The 15,689-nt window shown below is 42.2% G+C and overlaps 1 protein-coding gene across 8 annotated transcripts in view; it reads left to right on the forward strand.

Moving 5' to 3' along the window:
- The first annotated feature begins 2,770 nt into the window (after window positions 1–2,770).
- Window positions 2,771–15,689, forward strand: part of fgfr1a (fibroblast growth factor receptor 1a) — a 40,944-nt gene continuing 28,025 nt past the window's right edge. For 5 of the 8 annotated variants that reach the window (XM_021621443.2, XM_021621446.2, XM_021621445.2 and 2 more), the window contains exon 1: window positions 2,771–3,505. The gene's annotated coding sequence lies outside the window, so the exon portion shown is untranslated. Of the gene's footprint in view, window positions 3,522–15,689 lie in introns of all 8 variants that reach the window. The other 3 variants (XM_021621444.2, XM_021621448.2, XM_036935832.1) reach the window with 2 other exon arrangements.

The raw sequence follows: 15,689 nt of genomic DNA on the forward strand, positions 1-15,689 counted from the left end.
GACCCGCTCCACTTCAGCCCTGTCGATGTGAATGGAGGCGTGCTCAGCCCTCCGTTTCCTGTAGTCTACGATCAGCTCCTTTGTCTTGCTGATGTTGAAGGAGAGGAAATATCACATTTACATAAGTATTCAGACCTTTTACTCTGTACTTTGTTGAAGCAACTTTGGCAGTGATTACAGCCTAGAGTCTTCTTGGGTATGACGCTAAAAGCCTGGCACACCTGTATTTGGGGAGTTTCTCCCATTCTTCTATGCAGACCCTCTCAACCTCTGTCAGGTTGGATGGGGAATGTTGCTGCACAGCTATTTTCAGGTCTCTCCAGAGATGTTTGATTAGGTTCAAGTCCGGGCTCTGGCTGGGCCACTGAAGGACATTCAGAAACTTGTCCCAAAGCCACTCCTGTGTTGTCTTGGCTGTGTGCTTAGGGCTGTTGTCCTGTTGTAAAGTAAACCTTCACCTCATTTGGAGGTCCTGAGCGCTCTGGAGCAGATTTTCATGAAGGATCTCTCTGTACTTTTCTCTGTTCAACTTTTCCTCGATCCTGACTAGTCTCCCAGACCCTGCCGTGGAAAAACATCCACACATCATGATGGGGATGTTTTTCCACCACCATGCTTCACCGTAGGGATGGTGCCAGGTTTCCTGCAGACGTGACACTTGGCCTTCAGGCCAAGGAGTTCAATATTTGTTTCATAAGACCAGATAATCTTATTTCTCATGATCTGAGAGTCCTTTAGGTGCCTTTTGGCAAACTCCAAGCAGGCTGTCATGTGCCTTTTACTGAGGAGTGGCTTCCGTTTGGCCACTCTACCATAAAGGCCTGATTTGTGATGTGCTGCAGAGAAGGTTCTCCCATCTCCTCAGAGGAACTCTGGAGCTCTGTCAGAGTGAACATGGTCATCTCCCTCTATTGCTCAGTTTGGCCGGGCAGCTAGCTCTAGGAAATGTTTTGGTGGGTCCAAACTTCTTCCATTGAAGAATAATGGAGTCCAGTGTGTTCTTGGGGACCTTCAATGCTGCAGAAATGTTTTGTTACCCTTCCCCAGATGTTTAGCCTCGACACAATCCTGTCTTGGTGCCCTATGGACAATTCCTTTGACCTCATGACTTGGTTTTTGCTCTGACATGCATTGTCACTGAACCTTACATAGATAGGTGTATGCCTTTCCAAATCATGTCCAATCAAATGAATTTACCACAGGTGGATTCCAATCAAGTTGAAGAAACATTTCAAGGATGATCAATGGAAACAGGATGCATCTGAGCTCAATTTCTAGTCTCATAGCAAAGGATCCGAATATGTATGTAAATAAGGTATTTCTGATTTTAATGTTTTATACATTTGAAAAAAATATATAAAAAACATTTTTCCCCCTTTGACATAGTGTGGTATTGTGTGTAGATTGATGAGGATGTTTCATTTATTTAATCAGTTTTAGAATAAGGCTGTAACGTACTGTAGTTCACCGTGGCCTGCTGCTGCTGCTGACTATTAGTCAGTGAGCTGGCTGTTGCTGCGTGAGTGAGTAAGTGATTGGTGGGGTTGGCTGGAGGGCTGTATGTGTGTTGAGAGCACTGGTTAAGAGAGCGCTGGAGCCGGCAGCTGAGTCACTTGCGCAATTCATGCTAACTTTTTACCAGTTGTACGTAGGCTATTTAGATTGTCATTATAGAGACATCTATTTCCAACCCTCTTCCCATAAAACATATGAACGTGCGCATCAAGAAATAACAGCGACAAAGAATTGGAAAACAACATTAGGTGCATTAGAGCACTTTAGATAAATTCGCTCAGAGCTGGTTTAAAGTTAACTGCATTCTAATGTCTGCTTATGGAAAACCGTATCAAGTTAAGGGTTTTACGAATGCTCAGTTTTTGGGTCTCTAGCCCCGCCGCGGCGAGTGGACATTTGAAATGGATGTTATGGAACTCCCTCCTGTGCTTCTGTTATGGGGGGTGCGAAGTCCACAATGAAACTGACATTAAATGTGGAGAATGATACATTTGCATCTGTTGGCCATTAAGTAGTCTATACATGTTATTTATGCCATTGAAGGCTATTGTAGCCTAACGTTACCATTTGATACAAAAAAATATGTTGACATTATGATATCGCTGGAGTCATTGCAAATCAATTTGTGCCACTTGTGTAGCCTACCTGGAGCTGGCAAACTGATTTAATAAATAGCCTATAATTTAAGTTGATTGTTGTTGTAGCCTTGTGTTATTATGCAATTATTCATGACCATGTTTAGTTCATTAATTGGAAGTTATGAATTGTGATCATGGTCACAGCTCCATCGCAAATGTATCATTCTCCATATTTATTGTCAGTATTATTGTGGACCCTGAAATTAGATGTAGGCCTATCGGGGGCTATAAACTACCTGCATCTAGCTCAGTAACTCATGGCAAAGTTGAATTACAATCATAAACCCAGATTTTATTCAGTAGCCTATGCTTATTGAAATGACAAGTCAATTTCACAAATAGATATTTTGGTGCGGCAGGTAGCCTAGTGGTTAGAGTGTTGGGTCAATAACCGGAAAGTTTCTGGATCGAATCCCCGAGCTGACAAGTTACAAAATCTTTCATTCTCCCCCTGAACAAGGCAGGTAGGCCGTCATTGTAAATAAGATTTTTTTCTTAACTGACTTGCCTAGTTAAATAAATGTTTTTAAAAAATGTAATTAACATCTGGCACATCGTAGTATCAATGGCGCTGTCCATGCTAAAATAGTTTTTTGGACACTATAGTCCTCTATGGGTACGCTACAGCGGTGTTGTGGATGGGATGGCAGGGGGAGCCAGGTTTCTTCAATCCGAGTGATGCGAAAAGGCATTTGCTATGCGATGCTAGGGGGGAAGGCTTCCACGAGTCCGGAATCTCGTTGTCTATGCAGTCATTTGACCCGGGGTGGTGAGGAGAAGCCTGAGTCGAGAGAAGTTAGATAGGCATGAGCGCACAATTATTTTTTATTTTTTATACATTTACCCTCTGGTCTATCGGACAGTAAAATCATAGTAAAGGAATATTTGAGCCGGTTTGCTTTTTCTCGTGAATAAATGGATTAATGATAAAAGACGAACGGATCTTCTATCGATTCTAAAATCTATTAGAACTGGAGTAGGGGAGAATTGTGACAAAAGTACAACTAGACTTAATCATATTTTATTGTAGCCGATGTAGGCCTATGCTAAATGTTTTCCTCTTTCTACGTAGCTACTGACATTTTGAGTTCTATGATCTGGGATTGGGGCACGCTTTTCTCAGGAGCGATTTTTCTCTTGATGCCTTGCGGATTTTATTTTATTTTAGGCAAGTAGGGTAAACGTGGGTAAAGGCAAATCTCTTCTAAAAGTTTCCTCTTAATACTGGAGCGTCTTTACGGGCTAAAGTTAACGACGTTGGATATTCAAGCTTTTGTAAAGTTTTAACATCAAATCTCGCACTCTGAGTACGACATTTTTCTACGCTGGCTGTTTCGTCGACCCTCAAGAAGGTAGGTTTTTTCCAAGGTGGGAATTGGAATCATTACTTATTAAGGCTACATGTTCGGCACAGAGCGTGCGGTTAGAATAACTTTTAGGGAGGTATCTAGCATGATTTAGATCTGTATCAGGTATCCACATTTTGACAGATACACACAGGTCTCAGCAAGGACATTTTGTTTGTGTTTTTTACAGTCTGTAGTAGCACTAGACCCCCCTCCTATATGGAGTCCTTAGAGGGCATGTGTTTCTAGTTTGGAAACAAACCCTGACACTAATGACGCGACTAGAGCTTTTCTTTCCCCCTTTTTCACAGATTTTAGAATTTTGTTTTCCCTCTTGTGAAGTCGGTTGACAATTTATTAACATTTGGTGGTATTTTTATATTTTAATTTGTTTTTCATGTGCTTCATTGGTTGGGAAGAGTGGGGGGCGATTGATTTGCCATCTGTGGGCGCTCAGTCACCACTGCTAACACTTAGAGAGATAACATTAAAGTTGTCAGTATTTGTTGGAATTTATTGTGACTTTCCTGCTTGATCTCTTCAATTAGCCCACACATAAACTTACATTAGGATTCAAATGACCCTAGGTCAGTGTGACATGCAAAATGTAAATACATTTGGCATAGGGTTGTGCATCGTTTGCATTTTAAATCAAGAAATGTTAGGGCATGGTGGCTATGCAATGTATTTTACTCTGTTTTCTTTCTAATGTTTGATTTGATCATTGTTTGTCATTCCCAAGCTTTACCAAATATATTCTATAGCCTTTTCCTCCCTCACCTATGTTACTGACAAATTACAAATACAAGTCGGTGCTTGTTTTGACATAAAACACTTTTGCGCAATAATTTGCTTGAGTGCATCTTCAAAATAGCCAATCATCTGAAATGAATGTCTGAAGAACAGTTTTAGTTTCCTTAGCATGGTTCATTTACACCAGCGAGATTGGAAGTCGGTGCCCTTACCTTTAAAAAATGAGAGGGTGTCATACTTTAAAGGTAGATGGGTCACCTTTTGCTTTAGAAGAAATCAGACGAAGGGGACCACCACGCCCCTGCTCTCTCTATATATAGCACATCACTTCTTTTCTCTGCAACATTTCCAGTGGAGTAATGAAGTCATCACCCATCCTAACATCTCCAATCTTTTCAAGAGGGAAGAATCCTGATTTACACCAGCCAAGTCACTACACCATCATAGTCCATCTCCCTCAGGTTCAGCATCTTTGGATAGTTTTTAGGGGAAAGATGCTTCAGTACTCCAGAGGTGTTCTGTTAAACAAAAACAAGAAAACTATAAACGGGTTTTTGAGAATGAGCTCAGTCAAAAATGACATGCAGTGGCAAGAATGCACATGTTGAATGTACACAAAAAAAGTGTTAAGTGCGAAACAAACATTTACATTTAGCATACGCTCTCAACCAGAGCCACTTACAAACATGCTCTCAAATACTTATTGATTGAATTAGGCTTTCTTGCTGTACAAGAACACTGCTTAGAGGTTTCAGTTACAGGTTTTGATTTCGGCCCCTCTGTTGTCAATCCCAGGTAGGGGTACATACTTACTGGGAGAATAGCATATACAATGCAAACAGGTGACTGTGCTGTTTGCCGATTAATCCTTACTTGTGACTCTTCTTGAAAACAACTGACTGAGATCTACCATCTCTTGCTATGTGAATTAAGGTAAAGGATAATGTCCATGACACTCCATCTGGGTATCATCCTTTTGGCCTATGTGTTGCAAGGAACATTTCTCCCTTCACTTTCTGTAGTACACACCTCAGTGAAACTCACTATATGAAATCAACGGTCCGTCCCTAAAGCCCGCTTTCTCAATTTTAGTGTTGCTGATGTTGCCTTTCTTTGGAAGCAGGGTACGAATGGATAGTGTCAATGCACCCTAAAATGTTACTCCAAGTTGGTTTGAAATGAGAGGGAGAGAATGGATGGTTGAGCTAAGAGGCATTCCCTTAAGGAGTTCACCAGGAAAACAGTTGTTCTGTTGAGCTGTAGGAAAGGGAGTTAAGAGTTTTCCTGCCCTCTAATTTACTGGGCTGCTGGGTTGGCACATCATTATTGTTGCTTGCTGTTGATGTGGAAAGTTGTGGCGTTAAATAATTTAGCTATATGTTCTCGAATGTAGATTATGTATAACTTACACTGAGTTTACAAAACATTAAGGACACTGACTAGGTGAATACAGGTGAAAGTTATGATCCCTTATTGACGTAACTTGTTAAATCCACTTCAATCAGTGTAGATGAAGGGGAGGGGACAGGTTAAATAAGGATTTTTAAGCCCGGAGACAATTGAGACATGGATTATATATGTGTGCTTCTCAGAGGGTGAATGGGCAAGACAAAATATTTAAATGCCTTTTGAATGGGGTATGGTAGTCTAATGTTTGGTTTACTCTGTGTATATGAAAAAATAGACTGAAGTTACACATCTTTTGAAATGGAGATCAGCTGCAATACAATAATGAGTGTGCATAACAACTAAAAATAGTTGTACACTTGGGAAAAATCGAAGGACCTAACAAATGTGACTGCTGCCGTCATGTGAAAGCATCATAACTGGGTGTATTTGACACATTTAAGTCCTCAAAATTGAACAGACAACAACATGGTTGTAGGCATGAAAACCAACAACAACGAGTCAGCCTATAGGGAGAAGGTAAGTGAACTGGCATTGTGGTGCCAGGACAACAACCTCTCCCTCAACATCAGCAAAACAAAGGAGTTGATTGTTGACTACAGGAAGAAGAGGAGGGAATACGCCCTGGTCCATATCAATGGGCCTGCAGTTGAGAAAGTCCACATCACCGAGGATTTGACATGGACCAACAACACCACCACTCTTGTCGGGAGGGCGCAAAAGTGCCTTTACTTCCTAAAGTGGCTGAAGAAATTTGGCATGCCAGCCAGGTCCTCTCCAAATACTACTACTGCACCATCGAGAGTGTCCTGACCAGTTGCATCACAGCCTGGTACGGGAATTGCTCTGTCCATGACCGCAAGGCCCTCCAGCGGGTGGTGAAGAAGGTTCAGTATGTCACTGTGGTCGTGTTCCCACCCATCCAAGACATCTACACAAAATGGTGCCTGAGGAAGCCCAATAGCATCATCAAGGACCCAGCCACAAGCTGTTCACTCCCTTACTATCGGGTTGATCTGAGCACCTGCACTGACTCCCTGCACCTTAGCACACACACGCACCTAGACATACAATGCCTTCAGAAAGTATTCACACCCCTTGACTTTTTCCACATTTTGTTGTTACAGCCTGCGTTTTAAATGGGTTAAATATAGATCTTGTGTCACTGGCCTACACACAATTGCCCATTATGTCAAAATGGAATTCTGATTTTACAAATTAATACAAAATGAGAAGCTGACATTTCTTGAGTCAATAAATATTCAACCCCTTTTGTTATGGCAAGCCTAAATAAGTTCAAGAGTAAAAATGAGCTTAAGTCCCAATAAGTTGCATGGACTCACTCTGTATGCAATAGTGTTTAACATGACTTTTTTAATCACTACCACCTCTTTGTACCCCAAGCATACATTTATCTGTAAGCCCCTCAGTCGAGAAAGTGAATTGCAAACACAAATTCAACCACGAAGACCAGGGAGGTTTTCTTGCAAAGCAGAGCATCTATTGGTAGATAGGTAAAACAAACATACAATGCAGACATTGAATATCCCTTTGAGCAAGGTGAATTATTAATTACAGTTTGGATGGTGTATCAATACACCCAGTCACTACAAAGATACAGGCGTCCTTCCTAACTCAGTTGCCGGAGAGGAAGGAAACCACTCAGGGATTTCACCATGAGGCCAATGGTGACTAAAATGGTTACAGAGTTTTATGGATGTAATATGAGAACTGAGGATGGATCTACAATATTGTAGTTACTCCACAATACTAACCTAATTGACAGAGTGAAAAGGGGAAGCCTGTAAGGAATACAACTATTCCAAAACATGCATCCTGTTTGCATTAAGGCACTAAAGTAAAACTGCAATATAAACTGGCAAATAAATTATCTTTGTCCTGAATACAAAGCATTATGTTTGGAAATCCAAATTCAGCAACACATCACTGAGTACCACATTCATATTGTCAAGCATGGTGGTGGCTGCATCATGTTATGGGTATGCTTTAGCCAGCAACATAACACCCTACATCCCACTGATGGCTTCTCTCTGAAGCTAAGCAGGGTTGGTCCCTGGATGGCAGACCAGATGCTGCTGGAAGTGGTGTTGGAAGGTCCTTAGGAGGCACTCTTTCCTCTGGTCTAAAAAATAAATAATTATCCCAATTCCCCAGGGCAGTGATTGGGGGCATTGCTCTATATAAGGTGCCTTCTTTCGGATGGGACGTTAAACTGGTGTCCGGACTATCTGTGGTAGCTAAAGATCGCATGGCACTTATTGTAAGAGTAGGGTTGTTAACCCCCGTGTCCTGGCTAAATTCCCAATCTGGCCCTCATACCATCATGGCTACCTAATCATCCCGAACTTCTATTTGGCTTATTCATCCCCCCTCCTCTCCCCTGTAACTATTCCCCAGGTCGTTGCTGTAAATGAGAATGTGTTCTCATTCAACTTACCTGGTAAAATAAGGGTATAAAAGTAATCGGCAAGGACTAGGGAGGGATTTGGGATAAAACAGAACAGAGCTAAGCACAGGCAAAATCCTAGAGGAAAACTTGGTTCTGTCTGCTTTCCAAAAGACACTGGTAGACAAATTCACCTTTCAGCATGACAATAACCTAAAACACATGGGCAAATCTACACTGGAGTTACATACCAAATAGTACATTGAATGTTCCTGAGTGGCCTAGTTAGTTTGGACTTAAATTGATTTGAAAATCTATGGAAAGACTTAAAAATGGCTGTCTAGCAGTGATCGACAACCAACTTGACAGAGCTTAAAGAATTTTCGAAAGAATAATGTGCAACTATTGTACAATCCAGGTGTGGAAAGCTCTTAGAAATGTACCCAGAAAGACTCACAGGTGATTCAGGGGTTTGACTCAGGGGTTTGAATACTTTTGTAAATGGGATATTTCTGTAATAAATTGTAAATAAATGCGTAAAGGTTTCTAGCATATTTTCACTTTGTCATTATGGGGTGTTGTGTGTAGATGGGTGAGAATATATTTAATCAATTTTGAATTCAGGCTGTAACAAGATAATATGGAATAAGTCAAGGAGTATGAATACTTTCTGAAGGCAGTCATACATGCCGCACACACACATTACAATGCATTACTGCAACCACTTGAAAGGAATTCCTCCCTCTGCAACTTTGTTGTCCACCTACAGTCCCATTTCCTGGTCGATCAAGGAAGTGGTTAATTTTTATTTATTTTACTAGGCAAGTCAGTTAAATAACAAATTCTTATTTTCAATGACGTCCTAGGAACAGTGGGTTAACTGCCTGTTCAGGGGCAAAACGACAGATTTGTACCTTGTCAGCTCGGGGGTTTGAACTTTCAACCTTCCGGTTACTAGTCCAACGCTCTAACCACTAGGCTACCCTGCCGCCCCGTTAATAGAAATTGGCGCATTATTTCACAGTGACCCCAGTTTTGGTAAAGCGTTTGAATCCGTCCTGAGGTTTTTCCTGTAAAAGACCCCCAAATTTAAGGACTTGCTTAAGGTCCCCAAAAAAGCATAGCATTTCATGTCTATCATTCTAGGTGGCAATTTCCCCTGTCACAACTACGTTCACTGTTATGGCATGATCTGAGGGAGCTCTCTTATCCATTCCATTCGGGTGACAGGATAAAGGTTTGAGGTTGAATAACCTGTAACTTTAAATATGTTGTATATCTCCTTAAGTGTTCCTCTAATTGAATGACACAGCAGTCTTTTTACGGGCTCCTGACAAATTGTGTTATTTTGTGGAGTTTTTTTCTGCTGATCTTACCTTTTTATGTACATAAAAAGTTCCCGCCATCGTTTCCTATGACTGTAAAGAGCTTCTGGACATCAACAGGGATCACTATCCTCGATTTGGATGAAGATCTCTATTTCAATGAGTCGGAAGCGAAGAACAAACTGCTCATCCAGGACCAGGCCCAAATCCCTGACACTCAAAAAAAAAAGGCGTTAGAGTCTGGCGTGCAGGATACCTGACGAGTCTACGTTGGCAAGTGGATAAACCACCTCTAGCCTCCGTTCCATTGACGAACGTGCAGTCATTGGAGAATAAACTAGACGAGCGCCGTTTGAGACTATCCTATCAACGTGATCTGAAGAACTGTAATATCCAGTGTTTTTCAGAGTCATGGCTGAACATGGAAAACATATACACAGCTGTTTTTCTATACATCGGCAGGACAGAACGGCCGATTCAGGTAAGGTTGCGGGGGGCTGTCTCTTGTTAACAGCTGGTGCTCGATCTCTAATATTAATGAAGTTTCGAGTTTCTGCTCCAATCAGGAGAATACCTCTTGATAAGCTGTAGATAATACTATTTACTTAGTGGTCTATTTACCACCATAAACTGATGCTGGCACTAAGACCGCCCTCAACAAGCTGTATGGTGCCATAAGCAAACAAGAAAATGCTCACCCAGAGGCAGCGCTCCTAGTGGCCGGTAATTTTAATGTAGGAAAACTGAAATCCATTTTACCTAATTTCTACCAGCATGTCACCTGTGCAACTAGAGGCGAAAAACTGTAGATCACTACTCCACGCATAGAGATGCATACGAATCTCTCCCTCGCCCTCTATTTGGTAAATCTGACCATAACTCTATCCCCCTGATTCCTGCTTAAAAACTCAAACCGGAAGTTTGTCTCTGTGCCCAAGAATGCCAAGGTAACATGTCTAAATGACCATCACCCCTTAGAGCGAACATCTGTAGCCATGAAATGCTTTCAAAGGCTGATCATGGCTCACATCAACACCATCATCCCAGACACCCTGGATCCATTCCAATTTGCATATCGCCCCAACAGATCTAGAGATGACGCAATCTCTATTGTACTTCACACTGCCCTTTCCCACATGGACAAAAGGAACACCTACTTGAGAATGCTGTTCATTGACTACAGCTCAGTCTTCAACACTGTAGTGCCCTCCAAGCTCATCACTAAACTAAGGACCCTGGGATTAAACACCTCCCTCTGCAACTGAATCCAAGACTTCTTTATGGCCCATCCCCAGGTGGTAAGGGTAGGCAACAACACATCCGCCATGCTAACCCTCAACACGGGGGCCTCTCAGATGGGCATGCTTAGTCCCCTCTTCTACTCCTTCTTCACCCACGACTACGTGGTCTTGCATGACTCCAATACCATCATTAAGCTTGCCCGACGACACAACGGTGGTCGGCCTGATCACCGATGACGATGAGACGGCCTACAGGAATTAGGTCAGAAACCTGGCAGGAGTGGTGCCAGGACGACAACCTCTCCCTCAATGTCAGCAAGACAAAAGAGCTGATTGTGGACTACAGAAAATGGAGGGCCGAGCACGCCCCCGTTCGCATCGACTGTGCTGTAGTGGAGTGGGTCGAAAGCTTCAAGTTCCTCTGTGTCTACATCACTAAGGACCTATCATGGTCCAAACACACCAACACAGTCATGAAGAGGGCACGACTATGCCTCTTCCCCCTCAGGAGGCTGAAAATATTTGTCATAGGCCCTCAGATCCTCAAAGTTCTACTGCTGCACCATTGCGAGCATTTTGACTGGCTGCATCACACTTTGGAATGGCAACTGGTTGACAACTAACTGCAAGGCACTCCCTGCCATCCAGGACCTCTATACCAGGCGGTGTCAGAGGAAGGCCCTAAAACTGTTCAGACTCCAGCTACCCAATTCATGGGCTGTTCTCTCTGCTACCGCATGGCAAGTGGTACTGGAGGGTTTAGTCTGGGGTCCAAAAGGCTCATGAACAGCTTCTACCCCAAAGCCATAAGACTGCTGAACAGTTAATCAAATGGTTACCCGGAATATTTGTATTGAACTCCTTTTTCTTTTGCACTCTTTAAAAAAAAAACTTGCTGTATGCACACTCTCCAGACTCTACCCACACTCTCACATATACTAAACCAACATACACACGCTCACACATACGCTCAAACATAAAACACACACATGCATATTGACACCACACACACTTTCACATACCAGTACCAGTCAGAAGTTTGGACACAGCTACTCATTCCAGGGTTTTTGTATATTTTTTTTACTATATGTGAAATAAGCCATATGGAATCATGTAGTAACCAAAAAAGTGTTAAACAAATCCAAATATATTTGAGATTCTTCAAAGTAGCCACCCTCTGCCTTAATGGCAGCTTTGCACGCTCTTGGCATTCTCTCAACCAGCTTCATGAGGTAGTCACCTGGAATGCATTTCAATTCACAGGAGTGCCTTGTTAAAAGTTAATTTGTGGAATTTCTTTCCTTCTTAATGCGTTTGAGCCAATCAGTTGTGTTGTGACAAGGTAGGGGTGGTATACAGAAGAGAGCCCTATTTGGTAAAAGACCAAATCTATATTATGGCATGAACAGCTCAAATAAGCAAAAATAAATGTGACAGTCCATCATTACTTTTAAGACAATTTCAAGAACTTTGAGTGCACCTGCAAAAACCATCAATGGCTATGATGAAACTGGCTTTCATGAGGACCGCCACAGGAAAGGAAGACCCAGAGTTAATAAGTCCATTAGAGTTAACTGCACCCAAATAAATGCTTCACAGAGTTCAAGACACATCTCAACATCAACTGTTCAGAGGAGACTGCGTGAATCAGGCCTTCATGGCCAGATTGCTGCAAAGAAACCACTACTAAAGGACACCAATAAGAAAAAGAGACTTGCTTGGGCCAAGAAACATGAGCAATGGACACTAGACTGGTGGAAATCTGTCCTTTGGTTCTGATGAGTCCAAATTTTAGATTTTTGGTTCCAGCAGCCATGTGTTTGTGAGACGCAGATTAGATGAACGGCTGATCTCTGCATGTGTGGTTCCCACCGTGAAGCATGGAGGTGTGATGGTGTTGGGATGCTTTGCTGGGGACACTGTCTGATTTATTTAGAATTCTAGGAAAATGTAAGCAGCATGGTTACACAGCATTCTGCAGCGATACACCATCCCAGCTGGTTTAAGCTTAGTGGGACTCTCATTTATTTTTCAACATGACAATGACCTAATACACCTCCATGCTGTGTAAGTGATATTTGACCAAGAAGGAGAGTGATGGAGTGCTGCATCAGGTGACCTGGCCTCCACAATCACCCGACCTCAACCCAGATGAGTTGGACCGCAGAGCGAAGCCAACAAGTGCGATTATTCTACAATTTTTGAAAATAGTAAAAATAAAGTAAAATCAGTAGGTGTCCAAACTTTTGTCTGGTACTGTCCATGTCGACACACTTACACACTTTTCACATACGCTGCTCCTACTCTGTCTATCCTGATTGTGTAGTCACTTTTACCCCTACCTACCTTGTATATAGCATTGTTATTTTATTGTTACTATTTCCTTTTTTTTAAATCCATTGTTGGACAATGGCTTGTAAGTAAGCATTTCACTGTGAAGTTGATACCTGTTGTATTCGGTGCATGTGACAAATACATTTGATTTGATCTTCTATTTTTATTATGTGGGAAAGGCCAAACGGGAACTGAAGACAAGGAGTTTTGAGCATAAGAGCTCCATTTGCAACCTCGCATTTCAATAGCCATAATCTTGAACTAAGTACCTTGCGTTATATGGGAATTGAAATGGTGAAGATGCCATGTAGGGGAGGAGATTGGGATAAATGACTTCTCCAAAGAGAGACATATTGGTTAGACCACTTGGGAAATCTTGCCCCAGCAGGTCTCAATGAGTTATGTTCCTTATTCTTGTTTTTTGTGGAAGGCTATACATTTGTAGGCCAAATATACCCTCCTATAGGCTTTAACATCACAATATACTGTGCGTGTGTGTTTCCCCCACAACTATGCCCACCTGTTATGCCCACCTGTGTGTGGCCTGTATTGTTGTCATAACATTGCCTCCTATGCATGCTGAAGACGGACTCATACCCCAAAATTTGTGAGGCAATACAAATAGGTTTAGTTAAGTTTATTCACCGGAGTGCTCTCCTATTGTTGTTTTGGTTCTTCATGTCCATACGACTAATAAAACTTCAACTTGAACCCCCATGGAGAGAAGCTTGGTGAATCTGCACAGTAGACTGGCGCTGGGAGTGGAAAAATTAGTGGGGTTTGACTACAGAATCAAACGGAGAGCTAAGGAATTTCATGCATGGATTGGTGGATACAGTGAACAGTAATTACGGGGCCATGCTTGAGCTTATACCCTGTCTCTGCATGTTTGGGTGGGAAGGAAAATAAATGCACCATAACTTTTCATTGTCAATGTGAAGGCAGAGCATTCTGATTTCTTAATAACTTCACGTTTTATCTTCAGATTTCTGTGTCTCTCTACAAAAGTGTTGTTTTTGCAGAACTCACCAGTCTTGTGTAAACTTCATTGCTCATTGATCCATCCATCATCTCTGTCTCAACTAGTGTGGCTCAGTGTGGATTCAGTGTGATCGTAAATGCAGTGGAGGCTATGTGACACGATGAGCAGTGACCCCCCCCCCCCCCCCCCCCCCACACAGCTATTGTTTGGGAGAAAATGTTTTTTTTTACTTGGATAAATGTCTGCTTACTTTCAGTGTAATTGTATTGAAGCAGCCTTAGGGTCCCATTTCAAGGACCCATAAAAACAATATTAGTGTCAACTGTCAGAGGCTACATCTTTTGTAACATCCATGAGATGAGGAGGATATTTTTACACGAGTCAAGCTTTGCTGCAGACTCACAATGCATAATATGTCAATGACTGTTATTCTCCTTAGTTATAGGAAATGCTGAGAATACATTAATTTCATGTCTTGTTCCTATTTTGTGTGCTTTTCTCAAAGTTTCCAGGAAAGACGAGCAGACCACAACCAAGGCCTGAACACTTTGTCCATGTCAATTATCCCTTTTATGTGAATTTAAAAATAACTGTCAATGGTGATGGGTTTTTCTGATTGACGTCATATTCAGAAAACATTCACTCACCATTAGTGTGTGTCTTGTGCGGTATGTTTTTAGCATAGGCCTACAGTAAAAACACAGGTTGCACTTGACAAACTTGGAAGTGGGCCGCTGCATCATATTTCACTCCCCGAAGACCCCATTTGTTCCTTCATCACGAAACGTTGTCTAAATGGTTGTGTAGTGGTCGCGCTCGGGGAACGTGGTTGGCTGTGTGGACTTCTGTCTGGCAGCTGAAGTGGATACTTGGAGCCTGACCAGGCACTGACTCACTGCTTACGGGCCTGTGATGACCAAGCTCCTTTATCCCCCGGGACCCTCTGATCCAACTCAGCTGCCGGAACACTGGGCCATTCTTGGAAAGTGAAATTGAATTTCTTTAGATGACAGTACAAGGAACATGTTTAAGTGGAGAACAGTTATGAAGACCATGAGAATTGACTGAACATTATTCCTCTGTCGAGTCATGGGGATGACCTGACCTCCACTGGATGTTTCCATTGGATTATTTTCTGTTTTGCTTGGATCTGTAGAATCTGGATCACACCAACCTGCTTTTACATAAGTGAACTATGTAGACTGCTACCACATGCACTGACACATCCTATATCTCCTCACGTTTATTGCTGATTCATTCTAGAGATTATTAATATTCCCATATGTCTTTTAATGCTTGATACTTTGGACAAACTGTAAGTTAATTGTGTATAGCCTACTTCATGATTTGTTTTAATGCAACAATTTGGCTAGTTCTCAGAAGCCTGCACCCTACAACAAGGATTTGTTTCACACCACTTGACAGGCATGAGAACAAATGGGGGTTGGGGCCAAAACCAACTGTTAGGTGATAGATCTGTAAGTGTGGAAACTACATCTTGGCTGCCTCTCTACAGGGGTATCACATAACAACCCTGAGTTTGGGGTCCTTTAACAAATTCCTAAAGGGGGATTATGGGAATTAGGGGCAAGTGTTAATCTCCCTGGCCAGATGCTGCAGGGTGATGGGGCGAGCAGATGTGCATGTGAGGGTCGCCCACAGCAGCGTGCCTATTTACGACACATCCTCAGCTTCATTATGCCATCGACAGCCATGGGGGAGCAAAACTCTCAATGCTCTT

This window comes from Oncorhynchus mykiss, chromosome 11, assembly GCF_013265735.2.
Source record: "Oncorhynchus mykiss isolate Arlee chromosome 11, USDA_OmykA_1.1, whole genome shotgun sequence".
Taxonomy (NCBI): domain Eukaryota; kingdom Metazoa; phylum Chordata; class Actinopteri; order Salmoniformes; family Salmonidae; genus Oncorhynchus; species Oncorhynchus mykiss.